This window comes from Balaenoptera borealis, assembly GCF_965194805.1.
Source record: "Balaenoptera borealis genome assembly, chromosome: 2".
Classification (NCBI taxonomy): Eukaryota; Metazoa; Chordata; class Mammalia; order Artiodactyla; family Balaenopteridae; genus Balaenoptera; species Balaenoptera borealis.
Window position 1 is genome coordinate 126,975,441 of NC_138867.1, and position 14,121 is coordinate 126,989,561.

Here is a 14,121-nt window from a genome sequence, read left to right on the forward strand (position 1 = left end):
ATGTTAAAATCCTTGTAAAATTCTGCAATTTAAAAAAAGCTTTTAAAGTTTATCCTAGTCCCAACCAAACTTTTTGGCCACAGTTTTGGAATCCAGTTTCCTTGTAATGCTTATTAATATTCCTGGAATAGATAGAAAAATTTATCTAAGGGAACCCAGGATGCTGGGGTGAAGAGGTATAAAGAGAGAACTGGTTCTTGTTTCCAAGGAGCTTACAAAATTGTGGGACAATACTTGCCTAAATGCGGAATTTTGCAAGATTGAAAACCAGTTTAAGGTAATGAGAGAGAATCGTTATTCCCTGGGGAAGTGGTACAGACAGAACAGGTTGGGAATTCATCCATTAATCCTCAAGTTTCTGGGGCACCTAGTAGATAGCAGACACCATGCTGGGCCCGAGGGATATACAGGTGAACAAGGCAGACATAACTTTCCTCTCTAGAGCTTAACTTCCAGTGGGGAGAGACAAAAAATAAGTGCACAAGTAAGTAAATGTAGAATTATAAGTCAGGAGGAGTGCTCTGAAGGAAATGAGCAGGGTCCTCTAATAAAGCAATGGGGACCTGCTTGAGCTGGGTTCAGCAGCGATGGCCTTTCCAAGGTAGAGGCATTTAAGTTTCAACTTAAAAGATGCGAAGTAGTCAGGCATAAGGCAAGTGGGGGGGAAAGGATCAAAACACACTTCATGGGGCAAGTTGAGGGTGTGGGCTGGGCTTTAGAGCATGAGTAGATTTAGGGAGAGAGAAAAAGGTGTCCAGTTACTTGTTAATTTAAGCAATGTAGTACTGAGCCTCTAAGGTGCTTCACTGAGCTAGGGATGCAGCGGGGGGCAGCTGACAAGCCCTTGGATTTCCTAGAGCATTCCAGTGGGGAAGACACAGAAAAGCTATAAACAAGTAAAGGAATGAGGTCATTTCAGATAGTGAAGAAAATTCTATGAAGAAAATAAAGTAGGGTGATGGGGTGGGGTGAGGAAGAGGTAGTATTAGAAGACTTACTCAGAGAAGGACTTTCTGAGCATTTGATATTTGAAATGAGATCTGAATGACAGAAAGGAGAGGGCTGTTTGAAAAGCTTTCTGGAGGAAAACATCCCAGAGAGAGGAGATGCAAGAATGCTGAGGTGGGGAATGAGCCCAGGACATTCAAGGAACCCGAGGAAGGTTCTAAGTGAAGGAAACAACATGAGCGATGACAGAGAAGGAAAAAGATCTGTTTAAGGCCCTTTTGGGCTAAAATAGAGCTCTCAATATGGAACCAAAGGGTGAAATTTTTGGATAAGTAATCTGTGGCCACTTGAATATCAGGGTAAGGAGTTGAGAGGAATTCTCAACCTGTTTTCCAACACCACCTATAAGACATTGTTCCCAGGCACAAAGCACTACTACAGACATGCCCACACTTTTATTACCCACCAAAATGCTGTAGGGCATAAGAAACTGCAATCGTTTGAAAATAACTATTAATAATATTTCAATAATGGCCAAATGGCAGAAATTGCTTCTTGTCCCTCAGTATTACCTTTTCCCTTCTTTCTCAGTAATACAGCAACCCAGTTTTAGGTAGGAGCATTACTACACTTCCCAGGATTCCTTGTAGTGAGGCTTGGCCATGTGACTAAATTCTGGCCAATGGGATGTAAGCAAAAATAGCAAAGTCAAGCTCTGGAATGTGTCCCTAGGGGAGGAGGTGTGTCCTCCCCCTCCCCCCCACCTCTGTCTGGATTGTAGATATGACAGTTGGATTTCCATCGTGGATCATGAGGACAGGGACCACCCCTAGGGATGGTGAACTGGAAGAAGCCTGGGTCCTGAATGACTGTAGAGGTTCCATACCAGACATAGGCTGCCCTATCAGTGTTTTACAGGACTGAGAAATAGACTTCTCTCGGTTTAATTTAGCTGCTGTTTTTGTGGGTCTTTGTTATACACAACTCAGGCTGGATGCTAATACAGCCACTTACTACAAGATGTAGCAATGGATAAGCCTAGTAGAATGCAACTGAATGAAAATGTGTGTATTACAAAGATAACCTTGAACCCCACATATATTCTACATATACATAGATTCTATATATCATTATATTTCTTAGGCAAATCTTTCAAAAACATTGGTACTTTTAAATATGTTTTTATCACAGGTTACTATTTGCAACACAACTCACAGCAGATCATAACAGCATTATTGTCATGACACTAAGAGAGAGAACTCCATGTGAAATTTGATTTGGTGAGTCCCTGGAGCAGGGCACAACTGACATCTTCCAGAGCAGCTGGAGCTGGGGTCTCATTAGAAATCATATGATTCCCATCAAAAGAGACAGGGACTATGGATTAATGTTGATTTCTCTCAAAGTTAAACATGGTCTCTACCACATGACCAGCAATCCCACTACTAGGTATTTGCCCAAGGGAAATGAAAACAATTGTCCCAACAAAGACTTGCACATGAATGTTCAGAGAACTTACGCAAGTAGCCAAAAACTGGAAGTATCCCAGATATCCATTAACAAGAGAATAGATAAACAAATTGTGGTACATACAATGCAATGCTTCTCAGCAAGTAAAAGGGTTGAACTACGATACATACAACATCATAGGTGAACCTCAAAATCATTATGGTGAGTAAAAGTAGCCAGACATCAAAGAGCACATTCTGGATGATCCCATTTTATGTGATATTCTAGAAGAAGCCAAACCAATCTATAGAAGAAGTAACAGCAAGCAGATCAGTTATTGCCTCTCACTGCAGGTGGAAGTGGGGATTGGCTGCAAAGGAATACAAGGGAACTTTCTAAGGTGATGAAATTGTTTTATATCTTAACTGGGTGGTGATCTAATAAGTATATTCATTGGTCAAAATTCATCAAACTGTACACTGAAAATAAGTGCACTTTATGGTATGGAACTTAACTTTCAATCAAGTTGATTTTAAAGTGTATTTTTTTTTTTTTTTTAGTTACCATGCTAAACAGGAAAAAAGAAATGCTTTGGAGAAAGAAGGCAAATCGTGATTTGAAATGGAAGTCCCAGGGACTTCCCTGGTGGTCCAGTGGTTAAGACTCCATGCTACCAATTCAGGGGACCCAGGTTCGATCCCTGGTCAGGGAACTAGAGGCCGCATGACGCAACTAAAAGATCCCGCATGCCACAATTAAACATCCCACGTGCCGCAGCTAAGGCCCAGCATAGCCAAATAAATAAATAAACAAATAAATGAAATGGAAATCCCAAATTTAATGTTAAAAGGGCAGATGTTCTGAATTGCTGGTATTTTTTTTTTTTCTTTTTTTTTTGAAGAAAGCTGCTTCTTGCATGAAGACTCTGGACACCCGTGCTCCAAGAAGAGAAGCAGTAAGGATTGATTTCCGGAAAAAGCAACTCCGGGTCTGCCAGTGGGTAACAGGAAGCAAATGAGGGAATGCACAGAGGGGCCAGACTTACTTGTGTATGAGAATCCCCTAGGGCAGTGCTTCTCAAATCACCTATGGTGAAGGACCAGGTGTTTTTGTTGGGGCAGTGTCTTGTTTGTTTTGTAAAATAAAAAATCACATATACTAGAGGTCACAGCATGTAAGTCTCCAAACACTTCTTCTTGGTGTATGTCTGGCCTGTGTCCAGACTGTTAGCAAACATGCACAGACTGGCCTGGATGCTCAGAGCACTACCCCGGGGCTTCCCAGAACTGCTTGGGGTACAATTGGGAAGAGACAAGTCCAATGTCAGCAGAGAGGCAGGAGCCAAAGACAACTGGGTTGTGAATATGAAAGTGGCCTTGTTTGAACACAGTGGACGGTGAGGTCTGAGGAAATGTGCTTACAGAGATTTCAAAACAGGTGCATGAGGTCAACAAAACACTGTTTTGGAAAGATTCATCTGGCAGCACACACAGGACAGTAAGGAACCAAGAGGCTTGAATCACGGGATTGATGTAGACGTTGCAACCAACCAGGTGGGAGAGGACTGGGATTTGAACCTTGGTGGCAGCTGTGGAACTGGACAGGAGGGAGTGCAGGCCAGAGGGCTCTGATCGACAGTGACTGGCGACGGAGTGGAGAGGGGCCTGGGGGGTGAAGGCAGGGTCAGAGCTGGCCCTTTGATACAGGAGGACGCAGGTATTCCGAGGAACGAAAAGGAAAGGGAGGAAATTCACGTCTGCAGCCTCCATTTGCTCTGGGGAATAGGAAGAAGGCTCCTGGGTGTGCCAGGGCTCCCTGGGCCTGGCAGTCGCCTGAGGGCTGACTCTGCTTGCCTTGGCCTCTGGCCCAGCAATCCCTGACCCACTGCCGCCCACAGTGCCACCCACAGTGGGTGACAAAGGGAGATGGTCAGAGGGGGTGGGCGAGAGCTCCTGCCTTTGTGTGTGCCATTTTCCATGCCTGGCATGCCTGCTTTCTCCCACCCATAGCTCCTCCTCACCTTCTAGGCCCAGCCCAGATGTCACCCCGGGGGCAGAATGACTCATCCTCAGTTATGCTGGGATGGCTCTCCAATTGTTAGAGCACAAAAGCCACATCCCAGGACAGCTGCTCACGTCGGGCTGCCCTGTCACATTGCAGCGTCACCGTAGGGGTCATATCCAACTTCATCTTCACCAACCTGTAGCACAATGCCTAATGCAGGTGACCACACTCAAGACACAACATAAATGGATGAGGGAGACACGGAAGGAAGGACCAAAACAGGCAGGGAGGTCATGTGAAATGGGCTCAACAAGCATGGAGGTGAATGAGAGCCACAGGTCACATGAGTTTTCTTTCCTCTGCCCTTGATACATATATGGCAACCATTATTTGAAACTTTAAACTTCCTCAACCCCAAATAATTTAGGGGCTCCTCTCTGAATGAAAAAACAACTGGCAGCCCAGTTAGTTTCAGGGTAGAAACTAAACTCTGTATTTAGTCATCAGTGCCCAGAGCAGTCTTAACTTTAAAGGCTGTAAGAAGCTGGGCTGAACTATGGAGAACAGTACAGAGGTTCCTTAAAAAACTAAAAATAGAACTACCATATGACCCAGCAATCCCACTACTGGGCATATACCCTGAGAAAACCATAATTCAAAAAGAGTCATGTACCACAATGTTCACTGCAGCTCTATTTACAATAGCCAGGACATGGAAGCAACCTAAGAGTCCATCGACAGATGAATGGGTAAGGAAGATGTGGCACATATATACAATGGAATATTACTCAGCCATAAAAAGAAACGAAATTGAGTTATTTGTAGTGAGGTGGATGGACCTAGAGTCTGTCATACAGAGTGAAGTAAGTCAGAAAGAGAAAAACAAATACCGTATGCTAACACATATATATATGGAATATTAAAAAAAATGGTTCTGAAGAACCTAGGGGCAGGACAGGAATAAAGATGCAGATGTAGAGAATGGACTTGAGGACAGGGGGAGGGGGAAGGATAAGCTGGGACGAAGTGAGAGAGTGGCATTGACATATATACACTACCAAATGTAAAATAGATAGCTACTGGGTAAGAGCGGCATTGCACAAGGAGATCAGCTCAGTGCTTTGTGACCACCTAGAGGGGTGGGATAGGGAGGGTGGGAGGGAGATACAAGAGGGAGGAGATATGGGGATATATGTATATGTATAGCTGATTCACTTTGTTGTAAAGCAGAAACTAACACACCATTGTAAAGCAATTATACTCCAATAAAGATTAAAAAAAAGCTGGGCTGAGGGTGGTCTGACCAGTAAACTGGGGAGTCACCACCTTTGGTCTGAGAACAAGGATCAAAAGAGAAGCTGGGTCACCCTTCAGCTCTACTGGTCCTGAAGTCACTAGTGTGACTACAAAAAGAGGTGGGATTATCACAGATCTGAAGATGGAAGCCCACTTTCAATGTAGGGTTGTTCATGTCTGGGGGCGGGGAGTAGCCTGGGGTTTATGGCCTGGTCCTTTCTGATGGGTTGGTGCCCTGGTCATAGAGGATGTTACGTGCTTTGAATATCACCCCTGACACACCCCTTAGCAGAAGCAATCATCCCAGGGATTTTCTGATCCAAAGAATCCAGGCTTCTACAGCACAGAGGAAAGGGATTGAGACCCCAGAGGGAAGATACTAGAACAATCAGGTAGGGGAATTTTCAGTTGGAAGCAGGGATTCCTGGATGCGAAACTTTCAGTAGTAAAGCCAGGGCAGTCCTGGGCAAACTGAGATGGTTGGTCAGCCTAGTTGGAAGGCATCTAAGAGATCACTGCCTTACTCTCTTTCATAAAATGTAGTCCCAGAGAGGGCAAGTGACTCAGCCAAGTTCACGCAGAGGCCAATGGCAGGGCTGGGACAGGAGCCCAGGTCTCCAACTAGCTCTGCAGGCTTTTCCCTCAATGGTGTTTGCTTTCAGCATCCTCTGGACTCTTGCCTTTTTCACTTCGATGACTACAGCCCCTTCCTTGGTACCACCCCAAGCAGAGGATTTTCCAACAGCTGATTACCTGCTAATCGTTAGACAGGAGGGATGTTGATGTGCCCCAGGAGCTCTTTGGCTTGTTCTCTGGCAGCCTGTCTCCTCTGTCTAATTAAAGAAATGCTCTTATCCAAGCCTAGACCAGTGGATCTGCTTCTCTCTCTCCCCCTTGGGCCCCAAACTAGACACAAACAAAGTCTCAAAAGGGATAAAATCCTCTTCCTGTGTCATCCTTAGCACAGCCATGGCAGAGGGCAGAGAGTAAATGCACACACGGGAAAACTCAGCAACCAACAGTGCAGGGGGTCTTCAACCACCTGCAGATGGCACCTTCGGTTTTCATCTCCTCTCATTCCTTGGAGGGCTGAGTGGTTAACTCAGCAAGTGATTCCCCTGCCCAACCCTCCTGGAATCAGTGGTCCGAGAGCGTGAGGCCCTGGGTGAGGCAGTCTGCAGGTGTGTGGCAGTGCATGCTTCCCAAGGACATAAGATCCAGTGATGGGCAGATAGCTGTACCACCGCAGACTTTCAAAACAAGCGTGCAGAAAATGAGCTCCAGGCTGTCTGTTTACAAATGCTGTGTTTTCTTCTTCTCTCTTTTCATGCCTGAATCTGTTCAGGAATTTCACATTCCAGCCTTTCTGGGCTGGCCACATGTCACAGTGGCAGCCATTGTAATGCTGCACAGTCTAGAATGTGGTACTTCTGAATGAGTCAGGCAGGAATGCCAAGTGTAAACCTGCCTCATACTACTTCTTCATGGGACTCCAGGGCTTGGATCATTGGGTGGTGTATTTCAAGATTCTTGAAGACAACATGCAATTTGCTGTCCAGTACGGTGAGTGACAAAAACAGACAAGTATGACCACAATAATAATGAGTCAATTTTCATCACTGTCTAGTTTGTAAAGTCCTTTCATAGCCACGGTCTGGATTGATTCTTACAATATCTTTGTGAGGAAAGCAAGGCTGATAAAGTTCAGAGTGGAAATGCCTCAGATCAGATGACTAGTAAGGGCCAGGCAGGCCTGAGTTATTGGAGGCATACATGCTTCAGAGCTTTTCCCACTGCACCGTCCAATGTCTGCCTACTCAATCCTCCTCCAGAAGTGGATCTGCTCATTAATCCATTATGTGGACTGGCAAACTCACAGGGGCTTTTCTGAAGCACTGAGGTGGAAGTTTTACAATAAAGCAAATGAGGATTTAAATAAGGATTAAATAAAATAAGGTTTGGGAAACGGCAGAGGGTCATGGCTGACAGCCATCACTCTGGAGCTACTGGACCTGGATTCAAGCCCCAGGTTTGCCACTTACTAGCTGTATGACCTTGGATATGTCACATCACCTCTCTGAGTTTCAGTTTCCTCATCTGAAGTATAGATAAAATTAGTACCTGCTACACAGGGCCGTGAGGATTAAATGTGATAATGTATGCAAAATAACTTAGCACAAAATTGGCACTTGATAAATACTTGCTGACTAATGAACTGAAATGATTGGCAAGGCTGGGATATGAAAAAAGAGCTGGCTGACTTTGAAGCCAGGGCTCTTAACTCTTACGAAATGCTGATGCCCAAACTTGCCAAACACCTCCCACCAGACAATGAGGGTAGGAGACATTCTTCAAACAGCTAGGTGATTCTCCTTAAAGCCCCTTCCAAGCCTCAAACATCCATGCCTCTCTCCTACTTCCTTGGATACATTACAAAGACCTTCAAAAAGGAGGAGCTTGGGAAGGCACTATAACCTCCATACCAGAGATATGTCTTCACACGAGGGACAAGTAGACTAGCAAAAATAGTTGGGTAGATCTGGCCTCATTCTACACCCAAGACGGTACGTTTCTGCCTTTGGGGCTTAGCATCGTGGTGTGCCAAGGCTGGAAAGGACCATAGATAGATGTTGTTTGGTGAGAACACGGAGGCCTAGAGAGATGAAGCAGCTTGCTCAAGACTGCACAGCCATGCTGTGGCAAAGCCAAGACTGGAACCCAAGCTTCCATCCCTAGACTCCCTGCCACCACCTCCCTAAATACACAGGCTTTCAAAATCATTAGGGCACAGAATTAGTCCAGCATTAAGCTTTCGAAATCCCCACTGGCCCTCCCACATTTCCTCTTGAGGACAAAATCACACAGGGGTAAACTGTATTAAAAAGTCTTTTGAGATGACAGAGGAGGTGTTCCCTCAGACAGGAGCCTCGAAGAGAAACAGAGTTGAAATATTGATTTGATCCGCAGATCACCTGGGTTCCATGTCTTGTGCAATTTTTATCTTTTTCGGTATTTCAGATGGTGAAGTGTCAAGTTCATGAGCCCGATGTGCTCTAATAAGTGCATTCCAAATGTCTCTGCAACAATGCCAAAGGAGGGACATGCCTCGTTCAGCCCTCACTGGAGGATTGGAGAAACAGGTTGCTCCAATCCCCACTCAAGTTTATTAGGAGGTGCCCTACCCACCCCACCCATGAATTCCAAACAACGGCTTCATTCTCACTGTCTTTCACAACTAGGTCACTGGCCTGGCTGGGGGAAGGGTTTCTGGAACCCCAGAATATCAGAGCTCAGAAACACTCAAATGAAACTCCTTGTCTCTCAGCTGAGGGAACTGAGGCTCAGACAGAAGGGTCACACTTTGGGCTCAAGGTGAGAGTTTTAGTCATTTGGCCCACAACTTCCTTCCTGTGTGGTGGCCTGAGCAGTTCAGATAACAGAGCATCTAACCAAGAAGCCAGGGCTCCAGGGAAGCAAGGAGCAAGAAGAAGCACCCAGCCCTAGGAGCTTCTAGGAGCACTTGGCAGTCCAGAAGGCCTGTCCCCTGACAGCACAGGTATCCCAGTGCAAGCAGCCAGGTGCTTGCATAACGTAAAGCCACGCCTACTTCCGACACTCACCAAAGAAAAGTAAGCCTTTCCCTTTTCATGTCTCCCTGCATCCCTAAAGCTGGATTTCCTGAACAGATATCACCTGGAAAAGAGACCCCTTCGTTTGTAATAAGAGATGTGTATGTAACATGCAAGGAAAGACAATCCCAAGTTTCAAAGCTAAGTCGCATTACTAAGGAATTTCCTCCTTTTCAGGTAATTTAATTAAAATAGTAGGCATGGTTCTCTGGGAACATATAGTTCTGAAATTGAATAATCTATCGATTAGGTCTAGAAAGCTTGCTTGTACTGAGTCATTCGTTTTTGTTGGGATTTGAGCTTGGGGTTGGGGATTTTCTTTTACGTTTGTTTTGGTTTTGGTTGCGGGGGCGGGGGGGTCTTTCTCAAATGTAATCCTTGTAAAAAACTGGTTAAGCCCAAACAAAATAACAACAACCTCTCTAAAAAATAAATACTTGGTAATGGGTAAGAACCATGCACAGAACCACAGAACAAATGCTGATTCCTAAAGTCATCTTTGAGACCTGCTGATATGAGAAAGCTTTCTGCCGCAAAGAACAAAGACAGCACAGGTATCTCTATGATTCAGACTCTAAAAACTATGTAACCATTCCTTCCTGCATCACGGTACAAAACCTTCAGACTTTCATGAGAAAATATTTTAAAACAAATCCTTGAAGTTTGAAAAGAAAAAGGTGTGTTTTCCAGAGAATCAAGTAATATTCTCAACAGTAAAAAGCAGGAAAATTTTATCCTCCCCTAGGCTGCTAGCCTGGGCAATGCTTATCCTCCCTACTGTAGATTGTAGTCTCTCCCCAGCAGCTGAAGGACCAATCAGAAAGGAGTCTGATAAACAGAAGGCACTCAATAAATGTTTGTTTCACAAGTAAGAGCCAGAAAGAGAATTTTTGTAAATTGGAAGTAAAAATAAAAACAAACTCTCCTAGTCAAAGCTTTGGAGTGTGGTAAAAGAAATGAATGCTTGATCTATTTCACTTTGAGCAAAGACTGAGGGGGTTAATACTGGTCCTCATGACAATAGCACAACGAACATATATTGAGTGCCTTCTGTATGCCAGGCACTATACTAAGTGTTTCCTATCAACTTCTTCATTTAATCCTCATGATAACCCAGTTAGCTCTAAGTAACTGTCATTAGCGCCAACTCCATTTTACTAGCTGGGTAACTGAGGATTATGGAAATTGAACAACTTGCCTATACATGGCAGAGCTGGGATCAGAACAGAGGTCAACTCATTTCAGAGCCTGTTTCTTAAATCATTATGTTCTACTGCCTGCCAATCGAAAGAGCTTCTTCTAATTTAGTTAATTAGGGCCCTGGGAGTAGGGTATTTTATTTTCATTAACTAGCAGGAAATAAACTTCAAGTTCAGCATGTGTTACTGAGTGCTGAAGTGTGACTCTTGACCTGGTTCAGGGAGTGTTAGAATTCTTCATCAGCAAACACAGGTTCTTTCATTCAAATCCATATCAGCACCTAAGATAAAACAGGTTCTGTACTCAATATGGGAAATGCAGAAAGAAGAGTCACAGGGTCTGCCCTTGGGGAGTTCCCAGTCTAGTGAAGGGAAACAAACTTGTGAGTAAGTTATCACCATTCCATTTGGTAGGTGCTGCAGCCAGTGCTCGTGTGAGTTCCTGCGAGTAGCAGAGCAGAAGATGAAGTGTAATGTGGTGCTTATGTAAATTCACGATTATACAGCAGGAGAAGCCTGAGATTGAATCCTGGCTCTTCCATTGAATGAGTCGAATGACCTGGACAAGTTCCTTAACTATCTGAGCTTCAGTTTTTAATCACCTTTAAATGCTGACAGCACTATAGTCTGTGCCTCATCCCACTGTTACAGGACGGAATGATATAACGTCTGCTCCAGCACGCAACCTAGCACATAGTAAGTGCTACATAAAGGGAAGCCATTAGGGAGAATTAGTCTAGGGAATCAGGGATGATTCTACACAAGACTGGGGCAAGAAGAATGAGTTGGAAGTGGTCATTTCAGGAGAAGAGACTTTGGACAGAAGCCAGAAGGGGTGAACATGCATTGTGTGCTCAGGGAAAAGAGTGGTTTACAAGGGCAGAAGGGAAGCAAGACAGAAGCTGGAGATGCAACAAGTGTCAAAAAAGAAAGTGATTAGCAGTGTCCAGTACTCTGAGCACAAGTGTGCAAAGACATAAGGTACAAGGGATTCACTGCAGCATTGCTTGTAATGGGATCATGCATGAATGAATACATAAATATATAAGTAAACAAACAAACAAATATATGGAAACAACTTCAGTAGCCATCAAAGGAAGACTGGCGAATGAACAAATGAATGAAGGAATAAATAAATAAATGGTATTTCTAAACCTCAGTATTTATCAAAAGAAGATTGGCTAAGTAAATCGTGATATAGTCATAAAATGGAACACTGGTTGGACATTTTTTAAATGATATGTATCCATATACACTTACATGGAAAGACATCTGCAGCACAGTATTAAATGAAAATGCCAATTGTAGAAGCATATGTTAAAATGATCCCAAATTTGTAAATTCATAAGCAACAGCATAGAGGAATTTTTACCAAACTATTTTATAGTGGTTACTTCTGGGGAATGGCATAGAGTTGGGAGTGGGGGAGTGTTGGCTTGCAAGATCTTAGTTCCCCTACCAGGGATGGAACCCAGGCCTCCAGCAGTGAGAGTGCACAGTCCTAACCACTGGACTGTCAGGGAATTCCCAAGGTGATGTTTCATTTTCTACTCTACATACTTCTTCAATATTTGAATTCTTTATAAAAGTATTATTTTTTGGTATTTTTATAATAAATTTTTTAATTTAAATTTTAATACCTTGAAAGAGTTGAATAGGATAAAAAAAAGAAAAAGAGCTATTGGGAGGTCATTGGTTACCCATAAAAAAGTAGGTTCAGTGGCAGAGTGGTGGTGCAGAGATGAACAAAGGAGTGGGGTGAAAAGTGGAGTCAGCAGTGGCCGCTCTTCTCTGCCCACATGTCAGATGGAGGACAGGAGACAGAGAAAAGAAGAAAGTGGGGCAGCTGCAGAAGCCTTGAGGGGAGCTCCAGGGAGGGACCAGGGAAGAATAAGGTGAAACAAATGACGGGAATACATTTAGTGGGGAAGGAAGGAAGGGAGGGAGGGAGGGAAGGAGGGAGGGAGGGAAGGGAAGGGAAGGGAAGGAGGGAGGGAGGGAAGGGAAGGGAAGGAGGGAGGGAGGGAGGGAAGGGAAGGGGAGGGAAGGGAGGGAGGGAGGGAGGGAAGGGAAGGGAAGGGAAGGAGGGAGGGAGGGAGGGAAGGGAAGGAGGGAGGGAGGGAGGAAAGGAGGGAGGAAGATGGTGGTTGACAATCCTAAGAGTTCTGAGAAAATGGTGGGTGGTCTCAGAGTTATCAGTAAGGTGGGTGGGAGGTGGTTTCCTGATTAGGCAGGTAGAGTGGGGAGGTGGTGACCTCAGGTTGAAGGCTTGAGGAGATTAGCACACCTGATTTCTAACTACTCAGAAGGGATTGGAGGGAGTTCCTCCTCATTACCCCCAGCTAAGGCCCTCCCATTCCTGGACTCCCCACTCCAGGTTTCCAGGCTTCCTTGTGCCAGCCCACCTTTGGTTCTCTCCAGACACAACTCTTTGTTTGCTGCAGCGTCCCTGGGGATATGAAGGTGAGGAAGGGCAGAGGGTGGGTGGCCTGTGGCTACAACTACTAACAATGCTGCTTCCGGGTATTTTGTCCCTGGTGGAATAAAACTTTCTGTTGTTGTTGTTAAGGAAGGGAGAATGGTCCAAGCTCTCTAGAGTATACCAGAAGTGCCTGAAGGTGCTCAGAGCCAAAGTCTTTCCTCACACCCTGGGTCAGCTGAGGATTATCAGACCATGTGTCCTGATTTTTCTATTTGAAACTATAACCAGCAACTCATTAGCACTGACGATTTCATTATTGCTGAAATCGCCCTCGGACAATGGTATTTGGAAATGTGGAAGGAGAGAAGAAGGAAGAAAAATAGTAGGAGGAAAGAAATGAGAACAGGGAAGAAGGTGAGTCTCCAGGTCTCAGAAGGATGTAAAGAGGGTTAGATGAGAAATGGGTACCCTGCAGCCGAACTGAGAGGGTTTGTGGTCCTCTGTGAAGAATTTTAGTTGTTTTCTTTAGGCCGTGAGAAGTGCTTAGAACCTGAGGTTTCCACGTGGAAACCCATCCTCTCCCTCTCAAACTAGGAGGCTGGTCCAGGGGATGAATAAGACAGCACACAGCTCCTGCTCCACTCCAGCCCAAACGTCTAAGGTAGACTGTGTTCAGGACGAGCATGCACCCCTACTTGGGGGAGTGGGGCAGGATGGCCCTGCTGGCCTGGGCTGAGTCGAGGTCTATGCCAGGTGAAATTTAGTCAAGAGGAGATCAGCTGACAGTCATCTAGCACCCAATGACAGAGACCCTCAACCTTCTCTCCTGTACTGAGCATCAGAAGGCTCTGGGCCAACTGCAATGAGAAGAAAATCCCCTGGAGGTATGGTATCTAAGAAAACCATAAGAGCTGGAAGGAACCTTAAAGATCATCCAGACAGAAGTGATCACATCTTCCTCTCTGTCTCCACAGCACTTTTTGCAGATAGCATGCTGTATTTTAATTTATTGTCATGCATCTATCCAAAAACCCTATTTTATTCACTGTGCATTGCCAAAGCATGGCCTCTAGCTTGAGGTAGATTCAGCAAATGTTTGTGAGTGCTTGTTGCATTTACTGATGAGAAAAAAATGAGTCCAAAAAAACTGGAAAGACATTCCAAGCTATTAACT